Here is a 7,500-nt window from a genome sequence, read left to right as displayed (position 1 = left end):
GCCATCCATTTAGCTCCAGCTATGAAGCCCATCCAGTATTCGCATGCACGGTTTCCTCCACAACAGCAGCAGTTCCTCAGATCAGACACTGTTGAGTGATGGCTTGATTACAATTTGCATATATAGTGAAGGCTGTAGTTGGCATGGTAGCTTAGCATTTATCTTGGCATGTAGCTTAGCATTTATCATTGCTGGTTTTAGCAATGATGGCAGAAGATTTCCATGCTTTCTGTAATGAGGATGCACTCACCCATGTGGTGTAAAAAGCAGTGTTGCATCCAGTTTCCAATATTCAGGTTCCAAATGTCCAATGTCAGTCAACGTGAACATGAGTCAAGGTTTGTGGCCTGCTTGCATCAAGGTGTGGGGTCTGCTCTCAGCAGGTGTGAGTGAGAGAGTGAGGCAGTGATTTCCTCTTCCCAGACCAAGAAAAGGGGGCGGGTGCAGGACTGAAGAGCCTGCAGCCGATTGGCTCAGGTGTTTGAGTTGACAGTTTTGCTTGTCCAATCATTATACAGGACTGTGGATAGGTGAGTGTGTATATGGCAGAATGTTCAATTCACCTGTGTTACACACGTCCCACATTACCCAATGGAAAATATGGTCCCTGCACACCGGAAGGAAACCATGTGATTGATGTGGCTGAAGATTACCCTCAATAGACTAGATGCAAAAAATGAGTTCAGCTGCAGTACTTAATTGAAGCTGCACGTGGGGTTCCGTCTCGCTACTTGGGGGCGGGGCAGTGTAGGCTACTCAGAACAATCAAGGTGTAACTAGAGAACCCATAGTACATTGTCAAAGAGTTGTTTTCGTGCTATTTTCAATTACTGATTTTTACAGAATTGTGGTAAATGACACAAAGGTGACTTTGACAGAAGCGGACACAGCTTTAAGGCCATAACATTGCAGTGGATGCATAGAATGACTAAAGTTTTTGCACGTGTGTTCAGCCGGAGGTCCTGAACTAGTGTAGCGAATATCGCCTCATTCCGTTAAGCCATGCCAAAATGAGAGCCAATCAGGGTCGCTCAGAAGGCCGGGGTACAGCTAATTTGTCATAACATTGCAGCGGATGGATAGAATGACAAAAAATTTTGCACGTGTGTTCAGCCGGAGGTCCTGAACTAGTGTAGCGAATATCGCCTCATTCTGTTAAGCCATGCCAAGATGAGAGCCAATCAGGGTCGCTCAGAAGGCCGGGGAACAGCTAATTTGCCATAACATTGATGCGGATGGAGAGAATGACTAAATTCTTTGCACGTGTGTTCAGCCGGAGGTCCTGAACTACAATGATAACCTTAAATGGAAGTGGGCGAGGCCAAGGGGCGTCACCCCCCACCCTTCTGAGATCAATTTAGATAGTAAGTAGCCCTGGTGGCATGTGGGGACCTCAGGACGACATCCTGAGGGACTGTTTTGACCAAGTAGCATGGGAGGAGTTCAGAGCGGCAGGAGACCTGGGCGCGTACGCAGAGACGGTGTCATGCTTCATTAAGAAGTGTACCAACGACATAGTCCCCACAAAGAAAGTAAAAATAATGCCAAACCAAAAGCCCTGGATCAACAGCGAGGTCAGGGCTGCCCTACACGCCAGGACCACCACCTTCAGTTCAGGCACACCAGAACAATACAAGCAGGCACAATATGCCCTCCGGACCGCTATTAAAAAAGCACAGAGAGACTATGGAAGGCAGCTGGAGTCAAAACTGGACACCAACAACCCCAGACACCTGTGGAAAGGCCTCCATGCTGCTACAGACTTCAAAGAGGTGAAACGACAGAACCCCAGCACATCACCCACCCTACCGGACGAACTCAACGCGTTCTACGCTAGGTTCGACCCCTCTGGCAGAGCGCCTCCCATCCCCCCTCTCCCAGCCCTCTCCCACTCCCTCCCCCCCATCACCTCCCACCCTCTCCTCCCCCCCACCCTCCCCTCCCCCCCACCACCACCCCCCCTCTCCGCCCCCCCCTGCCACCTCCCTCCCCCCATCACCCCCCCCTCCTCCCCTGCCACCCCTCCCCCCTCATCACGAGTTTGGTGTCATTTGGAATAACTTTGGTTTTTTGGAAAAAAAAAAAAAAAGACGGATGTCGGATGCAACAATTCAGTAAAAATCAGTAATTGAAGCTAGCCCTTTCAAAGTTGCTGGACACGTAGGAGACAGTCTAAAGCCTACTCTCAGCAAAGGGTAGGCTAATCGGAGCTACGCTGAGCGAGCTGTGGTCCCGCAGAGTTGAAAAAAATAAGAAAACGCACGAAATTACGAAATCCTGCAAAATTTACATCTCTTTTTGGGCCAGGGACACAGTTCCACTCAACCTTGAGCCGAAATTTTGGCTACAGTGTATGTTGACAACCCCTAGTACATGCTCAAACCGTCATTTTGGTTGTAGCTTCAATTACTGAATTTTAGTGAATATAAAGATACGACATTTTTTTTGTAAAGAAAAAAAGTTCCGTTTTGACCTCCCATTTTTTGGGGGCTGAAAGAGGAGTGTGAGAGGAGTTCCCACAAAAAAAATTACACCTTGAAGTTACTTCCCCTAGGAGTTATTCAGGTTTGATTTTTTTTTTTTTTTTTTTTTTTTTTTTTTTCAAATTTTTTTTTTTTTTTTTTTATAGCCATGTAGGTACTCTAAGGACTCCATTTTTGGCGAGGAGCCCGAAAACCGACTTCATTTTGGCCAAAAAGCAAGGGAAATGGCCGAAACGCGACTTCCGATTTTTAGGGGGCGTTTTGACCTCCCATTTTTTGTCGGCGGGAAGAGGGGTGTGAGAGGAGTTCCCCCAAGAAAGGACAGCCTTCTAGTCCTTTTACTTTAGGAGTTATTAGCACCCCTATTTTCAACATTTTTAAACGATTGGACCGCCCCCCTGCCTAGGGGGAGGGGACTTTGGCTAATCTTTTCTCAGGATCTACTCTCCTATAGGAGGGCTACATGCTCCAATTGAAATTATAGCTCCAGGTGGTCCAGGGGAGTTAATTGACAACCCTAGCTGAAATTTGCACTAGGTTGTTAGGGTTGTAGACCGTTCACCCATGTTGAAGGGCTAAGTTGGAACTAGGGTTAGGAAGTTAGACATGTAGTCTTATGTAGTTTTATGCGCTGGTCCCGAATATGGGCGGGGCTTCCGCCGGAAGTGACCGAAAGTGGGTGTAAATAGGCTTTGAACATGGCATTTTGGCCAACCCTAGGCTGTTTTGCATATGGGTTGTTGGGGGGGTGTCATATGAGCATGAATTGGGTTGATTGGAGTCGTTTGGTGAAACGGCTAAGAGACTTTTTTTTTTTTTTGTATGGGAAAAGTACTTGGTGTTTTTTTTTTTTTTTTTTTTTTTTTTTTTGCTAATGCTAAGCTAACTTTTTTTTATCTTTTTTTTTATGCTAAGGTAATGCTAAGCTAACATGCTAGCAACTTCCCGCACACTCCCGCCGGACCACGACCCGCTACAATTTGCATACCGCCCCAACAGGAGCACAGCGGATGCAGTAGCACACGTGCTCCACACCATTCTTACACCTATGTAAGAATGCTGTTCGTGGACTACAGCTCAGCATTCAACACCATAGTACCCTCCAGGCTGGTAAGCAAACTCAGGGATCTGGGACTAAACACGGCAATGTGCGACTGGATCCTGGATTTCCTAACAGACCGCCGCCAGGTGGTGAGGGTGGGCAACCTCACCTCCTCCCCACTGACCATCAGCATAGGAGCGCCCCAGGGGTGCGTCTCCAGCCCCTTCTGGTACGACCTCTACACCCACGACTGCGTGGCGACTCAAACTTCAAACTCCATTGTGAAGTTTGCAGACGACACAGCAGTCGTGGGGCTGATCTCAGGGGACGACGAGACGGCCTACAGAGAGGAGGTGAGGGTCCTGGAACAATGGTGCCAGGACAACCACCTCTCTCTGAACGTCTCCAAGACCAAGGAGATAATTGTGGACTACAGGAGAGGGGGGGGCGCACACCCCCCAATCACCATCAACGGCGCAGTGGTGGAAAGGGTGGACAGCTTCAAGTACCTGGGAGTCAACATCCACCAGGACCTGACCTGGGCCGGCCACACCGCCACTGTTGTCAAAAAGGCCCAACAGCGAATACACGGACTCAGGCGCCTGAAGAAATTTGGGCTAAGGAAAGAAATCCTCAGGGACTTCTACAGAGGCAACATTGCAAGCCTGCTGACTGGCTGCTTCACCGCCTGGTACGGGAACTGTACCGCCATGGACCGCAGGGCGCTACGGAGGGTGAGGCACGCGGCCCAGCACGTAACAGGAGATGAGTTGCCAGATCTGCATGAACTGTATAACCAGCGGTGCCTCAGGAGGTCCCTGAAGATCATCAAAGACACAAACCATCCCCACAACAGCCTGTTCTCCCTGCTACCCTCAGGGAGGAGATACAGGGTTCCAAAAGCACGCACAAATCGCTTGAGGAACAGTTTCTTCCCGCAGGCCACGAGACTCCTTAACATACACAAATAGTGTAGTAGTCGTACCGTACCGTACTGCAGCTGCTACCATTATGTATGCCTAATGTTTAATTGTATGTTTAATAAGGTACATGCTATTTGCACCTGTATGTCAAATACGTCGAATTTAAAATGTCTGAACACGTCCAACGTATGCACAATGCCTAATGTTAATTGTATGTTTAAACATGCTATTTGCACCTGCATGTCAAATACGTCGAATTTAAAATGTCTGAACACGTCTAACGTATGCACATGACATGTGCACCTATGTGCAATGAATAAGCCACTGACTTGTCTTATCGCTATTCTGCCTTATTGCCTATTGCTGCTTAGTATTGCTTATTGATGCCTATTTCTTATTGCCTATTGCTCATTGCTTGTTGCCTATTTGTACTATGTCATAAACGGAGTCCACAGCACAAGAATTTCACACGTGATACTTGTACCATGGAGTGACAATAAAAATCTAGAATCTTGAATGTGGGCGGGGCCAAGGGCCACATGTGTGGGCTAGAAGGCTGACACTTGGTGGTCGTAGAGTAGCAGGGGGTGCCACAAACATACCAAAAGATCAGCCTTCTAGCCCTCACCTCTCTTGAGAAACAGACGTGTTCACCCTGCATATGTTGGTGTACACCGCGCATGCTTTATCATGTAATATGTAAAAGCTTATATCTCAAAAACGACTCAGGCTAGGAGGCTGAGATTTCAACTGCAGCCTCTCCTTATTATACAGGACCAGCCCTGTGAGTAGCAGGAGGATTGGAAGAAGTTGGATTTTTTGCCTTCGGCAGCTGAGAGCTGGTTTCTAGATTTTGGTCCAAAATTCAAATTGCTCCTATTGACTGGAAACTCAGCACACTAATAGAGCACCGTGGTGGTATTAACATACTTTGGTATCAGCCTCCTAACCTGAGTCGTTTTTGAGATATAAGCTTTTACATATTACATGATAAAGCATGCGCGGTGTACACCAACATAGGCCGGGTGCACACGGCTGTTTCTCAAGAAATGTGTGGGCTAGAAGGCTGACACTTGGTGGTCATAGAGTAGCAGGGGGTGCCACAAACATACCAAAAGATCAGCCTTCTAGCCCTCACCTCTCTTGAGAAACAGCCGTGTTCACCCTGCATATGTTGGTGTACACCGCGCATGCTTTACCATGTAATATGTAAAAGCTTATATCTCAAAAACGACTCAGGCTAGGAGGCTGAGATTTCAACTGCAGTCTCTCCTTATTATACAGGACCAGCCCTGTGAGTAGCAGGACGATTGGAAGAAGTTGGATTTTTTGCCTTCGGCAGCTGAGAGCTGGTTTCCAGATTTTGGTCCAAAATTCAAATTGCTCCTATTGACTGGAAACTCAGCACACTAATAGAGCACCGTGGTGGTATTAACATACTTTGGTATCAGCCTCCTAACCTGAGTCGTTTTTGAGATATAAGCTTTTACATATTACATGATAAAGCATGCGCGGTGTACACCAACATAGGCCGGGTGCACACGGCTGTTTCTCAAGAAATGTGTGGGCTAGAAGGCTGACACTTGGTGGTCATAGAGTAGCAGGGGGTGCCACAAACATACCAAAAGATCAGCCTTCTAGCCCTCACCTCTCTTGAGAAACAGCCGTGTTCACCCTGCATATGTTGGTGTACACCGCGCATGCTTTACCATGTAATATGTAAAAGCTTATATCTAAAAAACGACTCAGGCTAGGAGGCTGAGATTTCAACTGCAGCCTCTCCTTATTATACAGGACCAGCCCTGTGAGTAGCAGGAGGATTGGAAGAAGTTGGATTTTTTGCCTTCGGCAGCTGAGAGCTGGTTTCCAGATTTTGGTCCAAAATTCAAATTGCCCCTATTGACTGGAAACTCAGCACACTAATAGAGCACCGTGGTGGTATTAACATACTTTGGTATCAGCCTCCTAACCTGAGTCGTTTTTGAGATATAAGCTTTTACATATTACATGATAAAGCATGCGCGGTGTACACCAACATAGGCCGGGTGCACACGGCTGTTTCTCAAGAAATGTGTGGGCTAGAAGGCTGACACTTGGTGGTCATAGAGTAGCAGGGGGTGCCACAAACATACCAAAAGATCAGCCTTCTAGCCCTCACCTCTCTTGAGAAACAGCCGTGTTCACCCTGCATATGTTGGTGTACACCGCGCATGCTTTACCATGTAATATGTAAAAGCTTATATCTAAAAAACGACTCAGGCTAGGAGGCTGAGATTTCAACTGCAGCCTCTCCTTATTATACAGGACCAGCCCTGTGAGTAGCAGGAGGATTGGAAGAAGTTGGATTTTTTGCCTTCGGCAGCTGAGAGCTGGTTTCCAGATTTTGGTCCAAAATTCAAATTGCTCCTATTGACTGGAAACTCAGCACACTAATAGAGCACCGTGGTGGTATTAACATACTTTGGTATCAGCCTCCTAACCTGAGTCGTTTTTGAGATATAAGCTTTTACATATTACATGATAAAGCATGCGCGGTGTACACCAACATAGGCCGGGTGCACACGGCTGTTTCTCAAGAAATGTGTGGGCTAGAAGGCTGACACTTGGTGGTCATAGAGTAGCAGGGGGTGCCACAAACATACCAAAAGATCAGCCTTCTAGCCCTCACCTCTCTTGAGAAACAGCCGTGTTCACCCTGCATATGTTGGTGTACACCGCGCATGCTTTACCATGTAATATGTAAAAGCTTATATCTAAAAAACGACTCAGGCTAGGAGGCTGAGATTTCAACTGCAGCCTCTCCTTATTATACAGGACCAGCCCTGTGAGTAGCAGGACGATTGGAAGAAGTTGGATTTTTTGCCTTCGGCAGCTGAGAGCTGGTTTCCAGATTTTGGTCCAAAATTCAAATTGCTCCTATTGACTGGAAACTCAGCACACTAATAGAGCACCGTGGTGGTATTAACATACTTTGGTATCAGCCTCCTAACCTGAGTCGTTTTTGAGATATAAGCTTTTACATATTACATGATAAAGCATGCGCGGTGTACAC

This window comes from Poromitra crassiceps (assembly GCF_964638095.1).
Source record: "Poromitra crassiceps genome assembly, contig: HAP1_SCAFFOLD_264, whole genome shotgun sequence".
NCBI lineage: Eukaryota > Metazoa > Chordata > Actinopteri > Beryciformes > Melamphaidae > Poromitra > Poromitra crassiceps.
The sequence above is the reverse complement of the archived record's forward strand: the minus strand, read 5'-3'. Positions refer to the sequence as shown.